Genomic DNA, 20,432 nt, shown 5'->3' with positions numbered 1-20,432 from the left:
TCGAAATCCAAACGGAGAGAGTGGTTCAAATCCACCTCAGAACGAACAATGGAAAAGGCGTCGAGCGGGTGCAAGCTCGAGGAGCTAGGAAGGATGGAAGAAAGCTTGACCGTTTTTCACTGAACTACTCGAACTTTTTGTTCGAAAAAGCGGAAATAGCTCAGTTCGAGAGAGGGTTGAGCTTCATCGGTTAGTGTGCACCAAAGGATGAGGTTTCTTTCCCGTCCTACAAATTGAAACCGTTCTAGCTTGATACTGCGATATCGTCAAATCATCCAACGGAGCATGGAAACCATTTCGGTGGCGGTAATGGCCTCCAGTAGTTTTCTATGGAACCATACCACTATGGTCATCTATATGATTAGACCGTGCCGCTTCACTAGACTTTCCTGAACCATCCATTTGATCCCCACGGTCGTGACACCACTTTCTAAACAAAAGTTTCCAAAATCCAATGCGGAACCAAGCAGTAAGAGAAATTCATCATGGTAATTATTAGTCGAAAACCAAAGTGGAACGGAGAGAACGGAGAGTCAGTTACAATGACAAAATTGTTGAGGAATCATGTTGAAAGAACAACATTCTGTGTCATAAATATCGTATATAGAAATTTTTCATGTATCGACGCTTTTGATTCAATTATGAAAGTACGCTGTACTGGACTTGCACCCCTAGTTACGCAGAAGTGCAAGCACAGAAGCGGATGACCGGACCTTACCAACATACTCAAAAAAGTATTTTATACTGGGATCTGTGCTCTTGACAAGCAGTGTTTCCAGTCTAGCTGTGTCAAATCGGGTGTGAAGTGTCCTTCTAGGTTCTGGCTGGTAGAGCAGAGGACTGAAAATCCTCTTTAGTTTCACGCATGGGACTCTAAATCCCAATTGCGCTAGCTCTGTGGTTCGATTCCACAACAGAACGAACAATGAATGAATGTGGGCGGTCAACCAGGTAAGCCTGTGCCCAGGAAAGAAAGGACTAGGGAGGGATTGAGAGAAGCTTTCACAGTGGAAAATGCAAAAAAGCATATCGTTCTTAGAAATTGTGGAATTTTTACTCAGTTAGAGCTATGGTTTAGCATCAAGAGGGAAGTTTTGTAAAAGCAACAGGAAGAATTGCTCAGATACCCGTGAGCGTATATAACTTGGGTCGTGTTATAAATGCTCTGGCTAAACCTATTGATGGGAGAGGCGAAATTGTAGCTTTCGAATCTCGCTTAATTGAATCTCCTGCTCCAAGTAGAATTTCCAGGCGTTCCGTATACGAACCTCTTCAAACAGGGCTTATTGCTATCGATTCGATGATCCCTATAGGGCGCGGTCAGCGAGAGTTCATTATTGGGGACAGACAGACTGGCAAAACAGCAGTAGCCACAGATACAATTCTCAATCAAAAAGGGCAAGGTGTAATATGTGTTTATGTAGCTATCGGTCAAAGAGCATCCTCCGTAGCTCAAGTAGTAACTACTTTCCATGAGGAGGGGGCCATGGAATACACTATTGTAGTAGCTGAAATGGCGGATTCACCTACTACATTACAATACCTCGCTCCTTATACGGGAGCAGCCCTGGCTGAGTATTTTATGTACCGCGAACGGCATACTTTAATAATTTATGATGATCTCTCCAAACAGGCACAAGCTTATCGCCAAATGTCCCTTCTATTAAGTCCCGGCCATGAGGCTTATCCAGGGGATGTTTTTTATTTGCATTCACGCCTTTTAGAAAGAGCCGCGAAATTAAATTCTCTTTTAGGCGAAGGAAGTATGACCGCTTTACCAATAGTTGAGACTCAATCTGGAGACGTTTCCGCCTATATTCCTACTAATGTAATCTCCATTACAGATGGACAAATATTCTTATCTGCGGATCTATTCCATGCCGGAATTCGACCCGCTATTAATGTGGGTATTTCAGTTTCCAGAGTAGGATCCGCGGCTCAAATTAAAGCCATGAAACAAGTAGCTGGCAAATCCAAATTGGAACTAGCTCAATTCGCAGAGTGACAAGCCTATTATTCGCCTCTGCTCTCGATAAAACAAGTCAGAATCAATTGGCAAGGGGTCGACGATTAAGGGAATTGCTTAAACAATCCCAGGCAAATCCTCTCCCAGTGGAAGAGCAGATAGCTACTATTTATACCGGAACAAGAGGATATCTTGATTCGTTAGAAATTGAACAGGTAAAGAAATAGTTCAATCACCCCAGAATCGTCGAAATCCCCTCGAAATGGAGAGCGGCGCAAGTCTCACACTCTTTCTCTCACTCTCTATCCTCTGTCTTTCAGATTTTCCCCTCGTAGCTGATACAGTGAAATATTATTATGTAAGGGAGCTGATCCACAGGATTCAATGGTGAATTCTGATTTCCCCACAGACTGAACCAAAGGAGAAGAATATAATAATTCACTGGTGCAGGCGGAGCAGCTAACCTTTGTAGAAAAGGGAGAAAACCTGAAAAAAAACCCCGGAAGTCTTGGCTGTATGACAAATGCTCAAATAATTGAGCTGCGTATTCAGATCCAAACGATCAAGAAAGGATCCCAGACTGCTCAAGATTATCTGCGTAGGATCAAATTCCAGTCTGATCAACTTGCAGCAGCAGGAGAACCTGTGACAGACAAAGATCTTGTCTTGTACACACTTGGTGGATTAGGCAGAGACAGCCACTGATCAGATTCAGCCGACCTCAGAGGGGACTGAGATGGTGGAGAATAGCCACCAAGGAGAGTGGCAGAAGACATCATATCCAAGGACCAAGAGAGCTGCAAATAAGATGAAATGTAAGTCACCAGTCAAAGCCATGAGGAAGAGCTCAAGGATTCAGGACGCTGGGCTGACCATCCAGGAGAAGGCGACACAGAGGGTATCACAAAAGAATCTGGAAGGTAATCCCTCTTGCTCCAAAAATGCTTTTGCTATCCTAAATGCTGTCCCTAATACATATTATTATGAGATTGCTTCCAAAAATTAATATTAAACTAAAATGATCCAATGAAGAACCGGGGAATAGCTTATATCCAGTCCTTCTCTATGACTTGCCGAATAGACTTATTCGCAGCCATACACTGTCTTATTTAAAAGAGTCCCCTGTCTCGTGAACGATCGAACTTGGTAAACTTTGAAATAATCGTTTAGATAGCATTAGCCGCTTTTCTTCCTTTTCTCTGCCAGTCTTTCAAGTTCTCACCCTCCCAGAAAAGAAGGGAAAGTCTTCTTACTAGCTAGCTTTTATATCTCGCGAATAGGGAGTTAAGGAGTGTAACTATAACCTATTTGTCACAAAGTTCAATACTCTCTAGAGGAGGTAAATCAATGGATACGGGTACGCCTGGTTGAAGCAGCCCCTACACTTCTATGGGTTGTTCCAGCCTCTGCTAGTGGGTGGTTTTTCATTTCTACAACAGGTGCTTGGTTCAAAAAAAGCTTATGAGTTGAGTTCGTCCTCAGCTACGGATTGGGGGCAGCATTCTCAGATTACTTGACTTGCTGCTAGCTTAGAGGAGAGAAAAAAATCCCGCTTTCATTTACCTTTAAGTCTGAGAGAAGGCTTTTTCTTTCTATTAAAAGATCACAAATCAGAGGGGTGATCAGTCCTCTTTCAATCCTTCATCTTCTTATGAGTAGCCACCACAGGGGGTCCTCAGTCTGAATCCTCCACTAGCATTGGACCAACAGTCAGTCTAGCTCTCGCTCTTATCCAATTTCCTTATCCTTTCAGGGCAAGGTCAGAGTAGTAGGAAAATACAATTTCTTTTGTTGCATGCGGACCCGCTTGTGAGACTGAAGAAATTGAAGCTAAATGACAATCTTAACCTACTTGCTTACAGGATCCTTAAGAAACTGTGGACTTTTGCACCTTTCTGTCTAGCTTGAGTTATCTTTGAGTTCTCTCCCCTCAGCAAAGTGGATAGGAAAGAGTCTTGCTTCCATTCCACTAGCCAAGAATAAGGAGAGTGACTTTCTCTTTTGAACCTCTTAAGCTGACTTGAAAAAAAGTGGTACACCCCTCAGAGATATAGGGACCGCCATGCTCGTCCACTTTCTTGATAAACGACTCGATGCATTTTCTCTTCCTTGCCGCCGAGACTGAGACATATCAAAAAGATCTATTACTAAAAGGAGATTGGGATCATCCTGTGGTTACCGGATGATGGGAATAACTAAGCATAAATTTGGAAATGAGCACGAAATGTCTATAAATGAATTTTCTCATTATTCGTTATTTCCGGGTCTTTTCGTTGCATTCACTTACAACAAGAAACAACCACCAGCGTTTGGTGCAGCACTTGCATTTTGGTGCATTCTTCGTCCTTTCCTTGGTCTTTCGTTCCGTCATATTCCAAATAACTTATCTAATTACAAAGTATTAACCGCTAATGCACCTTTTTTTATCAAATCTCAGGGACATGGTCTAATCATGAGGGTAGTATTTTATCATGGTGTTGGATCCCAAGTTTTTATGGATTCCTTTTTTGTTACCGGGGTCGACCCCAAAGCCATAATGTCTCAAAACAAAGAGGCTATAGAGAAACTTTGATTTTTTTCCTTTATCTCGAACTTCGTGAAGAACTCCATTCTATCTCTCCAACAAAAAAGTTGGGCTGCGCCCCAGTTGTACACTCCCTTCGTTCGGAGAACCCTTGTTGATTCTGAACTTCGTTCGCAAAGTAAGCGTCCTTTTAACGGGCCAGCCCTTTTTAATGCGCCGCTTGACCCTGTTTTGAAAATGAGCTTTGCTCTTCTGGGCGCTGGGCGCTCCCGTGGTTCGCGAGAAGGAAAAAGGACTAATCTTTTGTTACATCTGGCACGAGATGAAAAAGAGAGAGCTTCGTCTATCGATGAACAGCAGATTGACGGAGCTCTTGGCATTGCTTTGTTTTTCTCCTTTCCTATCAGCGAGTTCCGATCCTTTTGTTCGAAATTTCTTCGTTCGTACCGAACCGCTTGCAGAATCAAATCCAGTTCCACAAGATCCTATATCAGCTATACATCCTCCTTGCATTTATGCCGGAGATGTCGCCAGTGCTATGGGCTTTGGGTTATGTAGATCAAAAATGATGAATGGGATTGTGGCACTCCACTCGCCGCCAATGCGGAAGGATGCCGCCGAAAAGAATGGAACGCTGCTTCGCTCTGCTGGATGCGTCGGATCCCATATAAGAAGCTCGCTCTTTACCCGATCATTCAAACATTTTGTGGGCGGCGCGCCTGCTCTATTGTTGCGTAGCAATAGAAGCCTGCTCATGCAGCTTCGGCGGCGCTTTTTTGCCTTCTCTTCCCTCTGGACAGGAGCGCTAATGGACACGGGGAGGGAGCAGGCGAAGCGTGTCGTTCGTAATGGAAAGAAAGACACCACTACTTCGCCTCTTTGTTGGACCGTCGGCGCGACACGGTGGTCTCTGACCAGGACCAGGAACCAATTCGAATTTGGATCTTGACATGTCGGTTGTTTTTAACCGTAGGCATCTCGCCAGGAAGTTGGTGGGCTCATCATGAATTAGGTCGGGGTGGCTGGTGGTTTCGGGATCCCGTAGAAAATGCGTCTTTTATGCCTCGGGTATTAGCCACAGCTCGTATTCATTCAGTAATTCTACCCCTTCTTCATTCTTGGACCTCGCTTCTGAATATTTTGACTCTTCCATGCTATGTCTTAGGAACCTTTTCAATACGGTCCGGATTGCTAGCTCCCGTTCATAGTTCCGCTACAGACGATACACGAGGAAGATTTTTATGGCGGTTCTTCCTTCTAATTACAGGCATATCTATGACTCTTTTTTACCAGATGAAGCAGGAGGCATCGGTCCGTAGAACCTATAAAAAAGAGATGGTTGTGGCGCGAAGTACTCTTGTGCACCTACGTCACTCGGCTCGCGTGCAACCCCGCCCCGTTATGTTATGGAAGAATTTAGCTTCTTGCTGGGCTGGTTATTCAGAGCCAGCAACTGGCTGCCGGATTTCGTCCCGTCCGTAGCGCTTCAGAAGTCACTCTGGCGTGGCGCTGCTGGATACTTCTGATCAATAGGAATAGGAGGAAAAAAAAGCTTATGATGAGCATCTATTGGAGTCGATCATTTCCAAGATCTAATTCTAGTTTCTTATTATGTAGTGGAAACGCCTCACAATCTTCAGTTTTATGCTTACACTTAAGGGAAGAAATGTTCTTGGTGGATGCAGGCCCTGGTACCCCCAAAATTTGTATGCAAGATGAGCTTACAGGACTGCCAATCAAGCGAGCCACCAGGTTTGAGAATAAGGTGGGATCCAAGAATGTAGTGGCTGGTGAATCACTGATCAAAAAGCGGATTTTTGAGAGATTCTTCATCGATCTAGTGGCCGGTGAATCACTGATCAAAGAGCGAGCAGCCGCCAGGTTTAATGATTTTGTGGGATCCCTGGATGTAGCGGCTGGCGAACCGCTTCTTCTTCCACAAAGATTCAGACAAAACCGAGCTTGGATAGAACTGAAGAAGATTTGGCGAACGAAGAAAAAGGTCAAAGGGTTTATTATAAAAAAAACCAAAGGAGGTTATTCAGTAGCCATCGCGGGTTTCACTACTTTTCTTCCATTCAAAAAAGCTCTTCTAAAAAAAAGGATAGCGAATGATCGATTCACCATTGATAGCATTAACCCTAAAAGGAGGGATATTGTGATAATAGCGGCAGATCAAACAAGAACTTGATGAAAAGATAGAAAAAAATTATGAAAAATCCGAAGCCCACCTTAATCCATTTTGTTGAGGATCTTGCACTTATTCCGGCCCTATATTTACATAGCCAAGAAAGGCTCTGGCGATCATGCGTGACTGGCGGAGCGCCTATCGCCCTGGCACGGCACTCTAAAATGCATGTTGGGTTGGGCCGGCAAGAAGACTTCGACTAGGGAGACGAAGAATGGAATTGAAGAAGGCAGCATAGTCTAAGATAACAGAATGGAACACCAACCAACAAGTACATGGTGGATTTGGATGGAGTCTCGCAGAAGAAGAGTACCCGCGCTAGCGCGCCCGAGATGTCAGTCCTTTTTCTGCTTGCTGGCCAAGGTCAGTTTACTGAATCCCCCTTCCAAACACCAACCCAATCTCCATTCCTTGATGAGAAATGAGCAAGACCATATGTTTATCAAAAATATAGCCCCTATATAAACCTAGCCCTTACTACCCGAACTTCTTACCTTCAAATAGGACTAACTGCCCGAACCCGCTTGCTTATCTTCTACGATCTAATTAAGTTAAGCAGTGGTTATTTTTTTAAGTGACTAGAACTTCTATCAACTACTATTCTAGCACCCACCTGTGCCATGTGTTTATTCTATTCTATTCTATTCTTCAGGTATTCCTTTGAATAACTCATCTTTTCAGGTAAGACAATTTGAAGATCTTCTTAGTCAGCCTATCTGTATTCTTATCCTCTAGTGCGGATCCAATCAGATTTTATAAAGCCAAGGCCTGACATCCATTGTGGGGATCATCTTTTATCGGGAGACATGGCCTGGTGGTTTCTGATCGAGATTCCTAATCAATAGGGCGAAGAGCTCTTCGCATGATCTGGTCCTACCTTTTGTCTACGCTATTTTTTTGTCCCTTCTCAGCTGCTGTCCTTACTCCGGATAAATTGGAACACATTGATTCCGTTCGTTCCTGCCCTTCACTTCAGGCCATAGTGCGTCTGAATTATTTCTATACCCCTTTGATGATGCAGCCTCTGACTCTCGTGGGTAAACTCCTACTTGATTAGTTAGAACTTCTCTGTCTCAACTCGTGGACCTATCTATCTTCTTCTTTTTAAGAGATAGGGGTTTGCTATTCTCACGGATTGCTCATATTTATTTACCCCATTGAATAGTTTTTGCCTTGTTTCAGCCCTTCCTTCATCTGAACCTTCCAAGTACTAATCTATCTTTATGGGGAAGACCCTTCATCTGACCTCCGGGCTACCCTGTCAATTGTAAAAAGTAGTTGAGTCGTGTCTCGCAGGAGCAAAAAGAGTGAAATGAGGACGTAAGCCCCCTAGGTCTTCCTCTTCCTTCTAAACTAATTGCTTTCGCTTGACTCTTCCAGTCAAAAAGTATACTGAGTGGTTGAAGGAAAGCGAAAAGGAATGGCTTTTTCATGTACCAGATCCGGCGAGCCAGACATCAAGCAAAAATGGACATACAATCAAAGAGTAAGGAGCAGTTATTTGCAATGACGGGTGGATTGGTCAGAGCTGCAAGGAGAGACTCGGTTATGGTGCGATAAAGAGCTTGCTTCAATGCTCGGATTCAGGTAGAAAGTAAGAGCAGTAGCATATTCATAGGAGAGCTTTGTACTTGAAATTAGTAGTCCCAGTAGTTGGAAAAAAGCTCTGAATACAGATTCAAAGCATCAAGATAGGTAGTCCTATCATTAGTTGGCCAGTCATAGCAATTTAAGTAGAAAGCTTGCTTCGGGATCAGATCATTCAACTAAAGCTGTCGGGCCGGGTAGGCTTTGAGGAACATTGGGGGTTCCTTATGTTGTGACTGAGCAGATATGTCTATTGTGCCCGGCAAAAATAGATTTGCAAGGAGTTTGCCAAAGGCTTTCTCATTCGGAAAAAAACAATTTCAAGTATATTTCCCTTCTCCATTCTCTTCTCGGATGATTGCCGCTTGTGTGAATTTCATTGCTATGGGTCCCGTGTGTGCTCGAATAAGATTGTTTTAGGATTCTATTTAGTTGAATTTCTTGACTCCGCGGTGCTGGTTATCGAGTTTATGGCGCCGCCGACCATCCAAAAAGTCAAAGATGGTGTCGGCATTTACTTATTATGCTCTCTTCTAATAGTGGTCCCTTGGTATTCAGGTTGTAAAATCCTGATAGGAAAGTCGACTGTTATACCTTGTTTTTGTAATGGCCTATCTTCTTTAAAAAGCCGAAAGATAAGGATTTCGCAAAACTTTTGCGTTCCTTTTTCTTTGAAAAGAAAACCTTACCATTTTTGGGCCGCTGTTACCATTTCCATTTCCTGAACCTAAACCTAACTAATACTTAGTTGTTTCCATTTCCTCATCTAGTGATAGATCCTCATCTTCTTCTGGCTCAAATCCCTTTTTCATATCCAGGGCAGGCTTTAGGTACGCTTTAGTTTGAAATCATTAAAGATATGCTCGACCTCGTTTATGTCCATGGTATCATCGTACGTACCTTCTACTATCAACCAGATGAGATAGGGCTTTGAAAGGTCAGAGTCAGTCTCCTCTTTTTCTTTTAGGTCGTTTAGCAGTTCCCCAACCAGCTTTCTCCCCGAGAAAGCCTTCCTGAGATTCAAAGAAAAAGGTTTGAAGGTTGATCTCTGGGATCAGTGATAGTTCGGAACCAGCAAAGGGAGGCTGAAAAGCCATAGTGCTAACGCACGCCCTGTAGTTTTGAAGCTAAAAAGACAGCAGCGAGCTCCGCGTCGAAAAGCGAAGCGAGCCGCGCTAGCGCGCTACTCTTCCTTTATGAGCGAGACTCTATCCAGATCTACTGATCTAACAACTCCGCGAGCGAACTGAGCGAGCCATGAGGCGCCTATCGGCAAGGCTTGGAAAAGCCTTAAGTTTAGGCTCCCTTCCTTCACTGAACTGATTCACCCAGGTCCAAACCTGCTGAGCTAGCTAATTTTTCCTTTATGAGATCTCGGCTCTTCGGAATGATTGGAGAGAGCCCCGCCTCCTCTTGGTTGGTGCCGGGCCCGAGAGTGATGGGACTACTTCCTTAAAGAGCCTTTCGTTCGGGCCGGCAGGAGGGGCCCTGATCTATCAATTGAGGGAGCAAAAAACAGGCTTTGCTCCCCCTTTTTTAAATGAAGAAAGAAAGAAGGGTCGAAGTTTAGACCGCTCACAGTAGTTCTACCCATCGAAAAGATCATGAAAGAGGCGATCAGAATGGTACCCGAATCCATTTACGATCCCGAGTTTCCAGACACATCGCACTTCCGCTCGGGTCGAGGCTGCCACTCGGCCCTCAGACGAATCAAAGAAGAGTGGGGAACCTCTCGCTGGTTTTTGGAATTCGACATCAGGAAGTGTTTTCACACCATCGACCGACATCGATTCATCTCAATCTTGAAGCAAGAGATCGACGATTCCAAGTTCTTTTACCCCACTCAGAAAAAGTTTTCCGCCAGACGACTCGTAGGGGGTGAGAAGGGCCCTGACTCCATCCCAAACAGTGTACTACTATCGGCCCTACCAGGCAATATCTACCTACACAAGCTCGATCAGGAGATAGGGAGGATCCGGTAGAAGCACGAAATTCCTCTTGTAGTGAAAATAAGACCAGTTCTATTAAGAATAGGTCGTCGTATTGATGACCAAGAAAAGTATGGAAAATAAGCAAGCTTCAACGCTCCCCAAGACAACAGAGCCCTCATAGTGGGGAGGGTAAAGAGCATCCAACGCAAAGCGACCTTTCATTCCCTTGTTTCGTCGTGGCACACCCCCCCCCCCACAAGCACCCCCAGGCGAAGGGGAGACCAGAAAACGCCTTTCGTTTTCCCCCCTTCAGCGGCCCTAGCCGCCTTCCTTAACAAGCCCTCGAGCCTCCTTTGCACCGCCTTCCTCATAGAAGCCGCTGGGTTGACCCCGAAGGCCGAGTTCAATGGTAGAGAAGGCTTTAATAAGAATTTGGCCATGAGAGACCTTCTTAAGTATTGCAAAAGAAGGGGCCTGCTGATAGACCTGGGCGGGGAGGCGATACTAGTTATCAGGTCAGAGAGAGGCCTGGCCCGTAAGCTGGCCCCCTTTAAAAGCCATTCCTTATTAATAAGGATTTGTTACGCGCGATATGCCGACGACTTACTACTGGGAATCGTGGGTGCCGTATTTCTTCTCATAGAAATACAAAAACGTATCACCCACTTCCTACAATCCGGTCTGAACCTTTGGGTAGGCTCCGCAGGATCAACAACCATAGCTGCACGGAGTACGGTAGAATTCCCCGGTACGGTCATTCAGGAAGTCCCCCCGAGGACGACTCCCATACAATTCTTGCGAGAGCTGGAGAAGCGTCTACGGGTAAAGCACCGTATCCATATAACTTCCTGCCACCTACGCTCCGCCATTCATTCCAAGTTTAGGGACCTAGGTTATAGTATCCCTATCAAAGAGCTGACGAAGGGGATGAGTGGAAGAGGTCGTCTACTGGATGCGGTTCAACTAGCGGAGACTCTTGGAAAAGATGGACTAAAAAGTCCCCAAGTTAGCGTATTATGGGGGACCGTCAAGCACATCCGGCAAAGATCGAGGGGGATCTCGTTGTTGCATAGCTCAGGTCAGAGCAAGGTGCCATCAGGCATTCAACAGGCAGTCTCACGATCGGGCATGAGTGTCCTGAAGAAGAAATTGTATACTCCCTTTGGTCGGAAGGCGGCGGGGGAAGGAAGGGGACACTGGGCGGGATCTTTCAGCAGCGAATTCCCCATACAGATAGAGGCGCCTATGAAAAAGATACTCCGAAGGCTTCGGGATCGAGGTCTCATTAGCCGAAGAAGACCCAGGCCAATCCACGTGGCCTCTTTGACCAACGTCAGCGACAGAGACATAGTAAATTGGTCCGCGGGCATCGCGATAAGTCCTCTGTCCTACTACAGGTGCTGCGACAACCTTTACCAAGTCCGAACGATTGTCAACTACCAGATCCGCTGGTCCGCTATATTCACCCTAGCCCACAAGCACAAATCTTCGGCGCGGAATATAATCCTAAAGTACCCCAAAGACTCAAATATAGTCAATCAAGAAGGTGGTAAGACCCTTGCTGAGTTCCCAAACAGCATAGAGCTTGGGAAGCTCGGACTTGGTCAAGATCCGAACAACGACGGAGCACTCAACTACATGTTTAATAAGTAGTTGTCTTTTTCTATTTGGATTTTAGCGAACAGGCGTTTACATGAGATTAGTTGAGTAGGCTTGCCTTATCTGCTATAAGATAGCTAGTTGTGGGGCTTTCGAAAAAAAAGGCTGAAGGCTTCGCTATCGCTCATGGCTTGTATTGTAGTCGTAGTCTTGTACTCGGCCCTCCATGCCTCCTTAGTCTTTCTAATCCTGAGGCCTTTTTCCTTCATTCATTTTGCGGTAGCTTACGCGTCAGAAAAATAGAACCTTTCCGGCCCGGAAGATCGCTGCTTCGCTTCTGGCGACTAGCTTCTACCCACAATGGCTAAAGCTACCTTGAATCAATCAATGAATGAATGATTCGTAACCCCCATGGGTTCGAGGACCCGTTGGTCAAAGGAAAAGGGGGGTCCAGATTCCAGGACGGAGCCGTATGAGGCGAGAGTCTCACGTACGGTTCCTTTGAGAAGGGTGTGATACCACCACCTATCAGGCCCGACGAGCGGTCCACGGAGCTGCATCCCTACTCACCCGGTCTATGCACATCGCTCTTTCCAGGAGGTTGGCTGCCTATCCTAGATCTTCCCATTTCCAAAAAGATCCCTTGTTCGATCTGGTTTAGTATCAAGGTTCTTCTTTTTCTGTTTCTATATATATGGGTCCGTGCAGCATTTCCACGATATCGTTATGATCAATTAATGGGACTTGGCCGGAAAGTGTTCTTGCCTCTATCATTAGCTCGGGTAGTCCCCGTTTCAGGTGTTTCAGTCACCTTTCGATGGCTCCCTTAATGTATGTGCCAGGAAGTTTCTTCTGAAGGGGGCTACTCCCCGAAAATGCCCCGCCCCTTGTTCGTTTGTCGTTGGGGATTCATTGCTCGTTCTGCGGTTATAAGTAACGTAGCCAGCCTAATTTCTAGAATAGGGCTGCGGGCAGGAGGGCTTTGTTTGTGCAATCTTGCTCGCAACACCCTCTCCTCCGGCGAACCTGCGATCGCCGCCTCTAACTGAATGCTCAACTGAGGTCGTGTACAACAACCTTAACCGCACAAGCCTGGGCTGGGCCTACCCCCATCCCTAGAGGAGCCGTATGAGGCGGAAGCTCCACGTACGGTTTTGAAGCCGAGCCTTTCCAGCAATGGGGCCTAGGGACCGATATGATGGTTGGTTTAGGTAGGGCGGCCGGCCTACTATGGGCACCTGTAGGGATTAGTGCGTGAGACCGCGATCCACAAACTGACGCATGGGACTCACCCTTGACTTGAGAATGGAAGAAGGGAAACATAGCATGTCACAAGAGCGAGGCGAGGGGGCTCCGCCCTACAGCGAGAGGGACGCCTCGCGAGCCGGGCTTTGGAGATGAGGCCTTTTGGCGAAGCCAAGTCAATTTCGGGACACCAAACCCTGCAACTGAGGAAAAGGCCCTAAGGAGTAAAGGGAAGCGTGTACGTTGTCACACTCCCCGCCCTCCAAAGGTGCCTAGAGGACGGGCCAGATGCAGCAGAGCGACACCCCAGGAGCGGATTCCCCACGAGCAGGGGGACAGGAGACGGCCATCTCGAGGCACATCACGACCTACAGGCAACACCCGCGAGACCCAGGAAGGTAACCCGATTGGGAGTCAGAGGATCCATAGTACCCGCAGCCTCCCGGAGTTCATATTCATCATTTTCTAAAGAAAGGGTAAGGGATCTCTTTTCTGCAACGGAAAAAAATAAGCTCCGCTGATTTGACTCGGCACAACCTAACGATACATCCAATACCAATGATCTGTGCCTACCGATACGATACTCCTCCAAAAAATTGACTATATAAAGAGCTAGTGTCAATAAAAAGGCTAATGACAGAGAAGAGTCATTCTCCTTTACTCCTCCCGACACCTCAAGATGAGAAAATCCCTTCATCTAGGCGGGCGCCCATGCCTACTCAGGGAGCAACTTCTACCACGGCTGACACATTATCTCCCACAAAGACCAACGACCCATCCCGAAGAGAAGTTGACTGACGGGGATGTCTCGAGAAGAAATTCCAGAATTGGTAGCCTCCCAAATCAAACATACATTGACAGGGGTTGCCAACAAAAAGAGAGGAAAGAGGCCCTAGTGAATTTGATATGGTACCGTACCCCAAGGAAGGGGTATACTATACTGCGCCAAAATGCAAAATGTTGAATGGGGTAGGGAACCCTGAACAACACCTCGCCCTTTTCAAAGCTACATGCGGGAATACTGGGGGCAATGAAGCCCTTCTTCTCCTATTCTATACTAAATAAACAATCTAATTCTAGGAAGAGTTTCGAATACTAAAACTTAAAGGAAGGGCGGTTAGAACAAAGCAAGGGATGACACTTTCAATGCGCGAAATCCGTTTCGAGTTAGAGTGCGAAACTTCTTGCTGCAGCCGTTTTATTCGCTGCTTGCTACTTTCTAAAATGGAAGATAAGATGAATGAATGAATAGATTGCATTTTTTTCTAGTTCAATCTATAGTCTAGATTCCATTCCCTCGATCCACTCTCATTTAAATGATGGGATTGGGCCATACCAACCTTCACTTAGTCTTAATAAAATATTGCTTCATATCTTCAAGGATTGGGAGGAGGTGGCGTAAAAAGGAAGGAAAAAGGAATTCGAAATCCGTCCCTTCCCACAGAATCATCGGGCTTGACTTTCCTTACTTTCCCAACCCCGCTACTGTAAAAAGAACTCTTTTGTTTTGAGACTAGCTAGTCGCTATGGTTTGCGGGAAAACTCTTCTCTCTCTGGTCTCACTTCGTGTCCTTCTAGAAGTAAATAAAGTAAATGCTTATTCAACTACGGCACTGTCGGACAACCGACCGGATTCAAGCCCTAGCCCCTCAACTCGGACGGACTTGTGGAAATCCTCGAAAACAAGTATTGCTCAACTCACCTATCTATAACATAGAAATGTTGCATCCAACCCTGGAACGAGAGGTAAAGAATAGGCTACCATACGAGATGAGACGACTTCATTCTTGGCTTTCATCCCTACGCTTAAGAAAGATAAGGGATTGGATTTCATACCTTTTATTTAGAGCTCCGTCGTTCCGACTGGAAAATGTAACCTTCCACCATACGTAAACCAAACCTCTTTGCTTTCTGGCTTTTCCTTCCAATAAACATCAGGGTGCGAATCTGAGTAGTTCCTTGCTCAAGACCACGAAGCAAGAGCGAAGCAGAACCGGTTTTCAATTCATCGAAACTCTTGAAAGGTTCCTTTGCTTTTACAGCGAAAGCACCTGCCAACAAATTGGAACCATAATCCCCTCCATCTGCCTCGCTCTCTATCTGGTAGTATATGCTCTGATCGAGGCCCTATTCTTATTATGATGTTTTGGATATTGAATTGCCTTTTGACTGATTCATCTTACCATTTTACTAGAGTTTTTTTCCAGTAAGTTTAACATGAGCGGAATTGGTGTACTTGACCAGTAGTGAACTCTCAGTTGTGTTCGATAGTCGGTTACGAGTTCCCATATCTTACGCAACCTTACCTTTTCTTACTATGGGCCAAATTGCGGAGGAAAGCAGAATCACTGCTTTTCGTAGAACTCACTTTTGCTACTGGAGAGTACCTTCCACCAGGTCAGAGCCATGGATCCAAAGCCTACTAGTTAGCTTTGAAGGTTTAGGCTTGAGAGAAATCTTGAACAGAACACCGCACTCCCTCCTATCAACTTATTCAGATTTGCTTATTTCTTTCTCTTTCGTTTTTGTAGATATAGGCTTTGGCGGATTCTCTCAAGGCTCGAGTGAAGTGACAAGCACATATTACCGGAAGCTAGTGATCCCGCCCGGCCAGCTCAGCATGCTTTAGAGCTCCTTGATTGGTACGAGGTAGTGATAGCAAGAGGCAACTCTCAATTGTTGTAATATAGAGACCTCTTTCAATGATTATAGATCCAAAGGATCGTTATTGATAGGAAACTGCCAGTAGCCCTTGACTTTGACTTGAAGAATTGAATCCGCCTTCTTCTTCTTATTCTTCTAAAAGTCTCCCAGGCGTGGTATCATCGGATCCACAAGGTCAATTTGTATCCATTTGTTCGGAAACCATAAATGCCAACTACTCACTTCTTGCTGAGGATGAAGGTGCCATGGGTGATAGCGCCAGCCATTCCCTCATTGAAAAGAAAGCGCCAACCCTGCTACTAAAGCTAAGGCCAACCGCAGCCCAGTGAAATGAAATGCGTATGCAAAATAACATAGATTAATCTTGATGCGATCGATGCAGACACACTTCTTTTCTTAAAGGCTACAGTCAGAAACAACAACTTCGCAAATCACCCTAAGAGTGCCATACGAAAAAACAAAAGCAACTGTGGGTATAGACCAATTTCCTGCCCCAGAAGAGGCTCAGCCTACCAAACCCTGCTCTTTGCCTGCTTACCGAGCTCTCCTCATACCGAGTATCTAGGCATTTCTTCTCACAGACCGGTTGGGAGAAAGTTGGCATTCTTTAATATGTCACTGGGGACCCGTACTTACTTGATGGAATGGATGGGATGATGTGTTTCAGTTCAGCCAGTAGTGGAGGTTTCCTCGGCCTAGTCGCGTAAGAGCCCCCTTCTTTTTCTAGTTAGTTGAAAGAAAAGCAATGGGGAAGGTTGGCTTACCATTTAATTGGTCTGTATCATATCTTGCTATGGTGGGACATCCTCTTCAGTTTAGGTATCCGGGCTGGCTGTTAGCTTTAGTCGCTCGGCACTCTTCCTTCATTCTCATTCAACAAGGAGAAGTGTCTAATCAAAATCATTGGTTGAGCCTCGTGTGTATTATATGATGTCGTCCTGGAATTGAACTAGCGTTTAAGGTCGATCAAGTTCAAACAATTCGGCTCTGCAAGATCAATCAGATATCAAGTAAGAGATAGGCGCTTCCTATTAGTTATAGACTGCTTCTGTGACAAGTGGATCCCTTTAGGTTTAGTTGTTAATTGTACTATTCTCTTCAATAATTAGGTCTTCCGTATTCCTATTGGGGTCAGTGGTCTTCACCACTCACTGAGTCTGGATTCGTTTCATGGGTATTATTTGATGAGTGATCATCAATCTCTTCCATTGCTCCTATGTGCTGCTATACATACAAGGTACATGGGCCATGGGGCCTAACACACACTATACAGCCCAGCCCAATACTCAACACTCCCCCGGCTAAAGATATCTAACATGCCTATCTTGTTACAAATTGCTAAACCCTCACAAGGACCTACTCGTTTAGTAAAACAATCAGCTACCTGTTCACTATACTTAATGTTACCCCCTTCTTCGACCGAACAATCTCAATCCAAAGGAAGTATCGAAGAGGTCCAAGATCCTTTACCTCAAATGCTTCTCCTAGTCTTGCCTTCAAACATTTTATTTCTTCAACATCGTCTCCAGTAATCACAATATCATCCACATACACCGCCAAAATGGTGATATGGATTCGTCTATGCCGGTACTGTATGATCTCTATTACACTGAGAGTAGCCCATACCACAAACAACTCTCCTGAACCTGTCCACGCCCGTGGCGACTGTTTCAAGGCATACAAAGATTTCTTGAGCCTACACACCTTCCCATCAGTCTGTTTGTTCCAAAACCTGGAGGAATGTCCATATGGATCTCTTCTTGTAAATAACCACCATGAAGAAAAGCATTCTTCACATCTAGCTGATGTAAAGGCCACCCAAAGTAAGTTGACTGCGCATGAGATTAAGGTTCTCACCGTGTCCATCTTCGCCACTGGTGCTTTGGTCTCATCATAGTCTATCTCCCGTCTTCCTATAACCTTTTGCAATTAGCCTTGCCTTCTATCTATCCACCTTACCCTCTGGAGTCTGTTTTACGGTGAACACCCATTTGCATCCAACTGCTCTTTTTCCTGCTGGGAGTGGAAGAAGATCCCACGTCTTGTTCTTCTGAAGTGCACCAAGCTCCTCCTTCATTGCGTCTTTCTTTCCACCGGGGATCCAGCTTTGCAGCCTTCCAATCCTTTGGAATAGACACTGATTGTAGAGATGCAATGAATGCTTTGTGTGCGGGTGAGACATAAGAGTCTGAAACTCCATTTGCAATGTCATGCTCATAGCCATATCGGACCGGAGGCTTTCCAGCATTAGTCCTAGTCTCTCTGCGTAGTGCAAGCGGCAATTCCAAAGAAGTATTACCACCTGTCTCATTTTAACCTCCATCTTGCTCTTGTGGCTCCTCCTCGACTACCTCAGGTTGCTCTTGTGGTTCTTCATCCAAGACCACTAGCGGTACAAGAAGAAGGGGTCCCGGCTCGGGGGCGGGGGTATCTTACTTCTTTTCCTCTACGTTCGTGACAAGCTAGTAGGCACTCTTGTGTGGGTTGGCTCATTCCCCTGGAAAACGAATATTAAGAAGATAGGTACCATTCCGTCGGTACTAGATTCATTCTTTCTGCTCAAAAAGAACAAAGCCTCTATTGTGGGAAAAGTCTTTGAAACCCGAAGTTCTAAAATAGAAAATGGAATGAAGAAGGGGTGTGACCTTATGGCCAACTATACTAGCTCCCCTAGAGGGATAATATAGCTCCTAAAGGATGATTGTTTATGGTATATTACCGTAATTGGAGAATTTGACCTGGTGCTGACTTGTTGTTGTTCTGAGAAGGGGACCTTGCAAAGCTTGACAAGTTTTTTTTTTATATTTATCGATCCAATCTGTCTACAGATAGGCGCCTGCTGTGGCAGCAATTAATTAATCTCCGCCTTAGCATACAAGGACCATGGCTCGCAGCGGGTAGTTACGGTGGTTTTGAGGAGACCCGCTCAAGGTCGCTGGTTCGGGGCTATTCCGAGATCTCAAGGAGCGCCAAGCTCAATACGTGCAAGAAGAAAGAAAGGCTTCCACCTACGACTGCAGCTGCTGGTACTTTATCTCTGTCGCTTTCAACTCCCACTCCTTCTCCCTTTGGTTTCTATAGGAAGTGAGACAGAATAATATATCTTGTGTAACTAATCTTTCTTATCGAAAGGTTATAGTTCGTAGATCATTTCTATAAGGACTATTTGAGCCATATCCGGTGCTTTGGACCTCTTTTAGCTGCTAGGTATCTACTGGGTTCAATCCCCACTTCCTCTTGAAATGAGTAAGTCAATCCTCTTGCTCGGCTGTGATACAAATACTATTCATACGCATACCCGGATCCAAGATATGGGGCATAGATAGATAAGAATGGCTTCTGAGTTGCATTCATTGCACTCTGGAATGTGGGGCTCCTTGGCTGATGTGATGGAGCGGTATCAGCAGATACTTGCAAAGATCAAATCAAGCAGAAGAAACAAGGATGTTAACTCCGCGCCATCGGCCACCTTAACATGAACAGCTTGGGACAGAGGTGTAATGCCTGACAGAGAATCAGCAATAGAATGCATTTTGCATGCATTTTTCATCGAGTGAAACTACTTGAATAAACTGGAAGTTTTAAACCAAGTACTCTTGAAATCGCTACCCCCTGGGATGGAAAAAGAGGCTCAGGTTTTAGCCCTCCGTTTTACCCCGGAAGTCGTTGTTCGTCTTTCGATATGAGAGGATGGCAAGTGTCCGCAATGACTTAGCGACTTAGCCAATTGGTTACAGATTCTAGACTGATCGATCAGATCACATCATCTCGAGCAAAGAGCTGAGAGCAGAGAAGCGACATCGCTTCGACACTCCTTCCTCTTCTCATTATGAAACCAATATCAAGCAAGATATGAAGAAGAGGGCGGCTCCCTGGATTGAACACATAAAGTAGTGCCAAGATCTCCTCTATGCGAGAGAGAAGTTCTCAGAAATGATGGAGCTGTTGGTTTCGGTCATTGTACGCTTGGTTGCTAAACCGCACCCTTTACGGCGTCTGTAGGAAGAATTCATTCTGGTCCCAAAACTAATAAGAGATCTCGGTAGTGAATATGCAATGCTGAATTCCAATAAGTTGGTACTTCGCACAAGGAAGAAGCTCGTGTTAAAGATAGTTTCATCCAGACCGAACCCTACCTTAGCGTCTCATCCCCACCCACCAAGTCTTTATCCGCGGTGAAAGGAGTGGTTTAATTCGATGCAAGGTGCAAACGAGCTTTTCCAAAGATGGAGTCCTTTCAGAAATACATGTGCCAGAAGAAAGCAGATTCTTTTTCTATCATAAAATGAATCTACTTTCTGATGGCCATTTCGGTCCGTTGTGGGACCACGGCTTGCAAAGAAGGTATTTAGCTCAAAGAACTTCTTCCGCTTTTGGGGATTCCACTAGTTGATAGAAGGAAGTGGATGCGGCAGGATTGGCCCCAATTGAATCACTAGTAGAAGAGATCCACGTGCAGAGACTGTTAGGGAGATGCAGATGGAGGGACGTTTGGATTGCTACTAGAAGGGCTTACGACGAATAGATTGTTGGAATGGCTTTAAGTGAAAGGGAATCCGGCAGCTTATATAGCGCTAGTGAGAGGCCTCCTAGTCTATTTCGATGGACGTCTCCTAATCCTTCTTTTTCTATGGGTTCAGGAATGCCATGCCAATAACAGATAGAGCAGCTAATGGTCAAGCCAGAGGCAGCAGGTCTCATTCCAGACTCCACTCAGAATACCCGGAT

General features: G+C 45.3%; 3 pseudogenes; 2 read left to right on the top strand and 1 right to left on the bottom strand.

Annotated features, from left to right (window-relative positions):
* The first annotated feature begins 933 nt into the window (after positions 1-933).
* LOC119321144 lies at positions 934-2,212 on the top strand (annotated as a pseudogene).
* A 374-nt stretch (positions 2,213-2,586) lies between these two features.
* LOC119321142 lies at positions 2,587-5,063 on the bottom strand (annotated as a pseudogene).
* Positions 5,064-5,338: 275 nt separating this feature from the next.
* LOC119325329 lies at positions 5,339-5,998 on the top strand (annotated as a pseudogene).
* The last annotated feature ends 14,434 nt before the right edge of the window (positions 5,999-20,432 follow it).

The sequence above is a fragment of the Triticum dicoccoides genome, chromosome 6B (genome assembly GCF_002162155.2).
Source record: "Triticum dicoccoides isolate Atlit2015 ecotype Zavitan chromosome 6B, WEW_v2.0, whole genome shotgun sequence".
Lineage (NCBI taxonomy): Eukaryota > Viridiplantae > Streptophyta > Magnoliopsida > Poales > Poaceae > Triticum > Triticum dicoccoides.
Note: the sequence above shows the minus strand (reverse complement) of the source record. Positions and strands in the feature narration are given on the sequence as shown.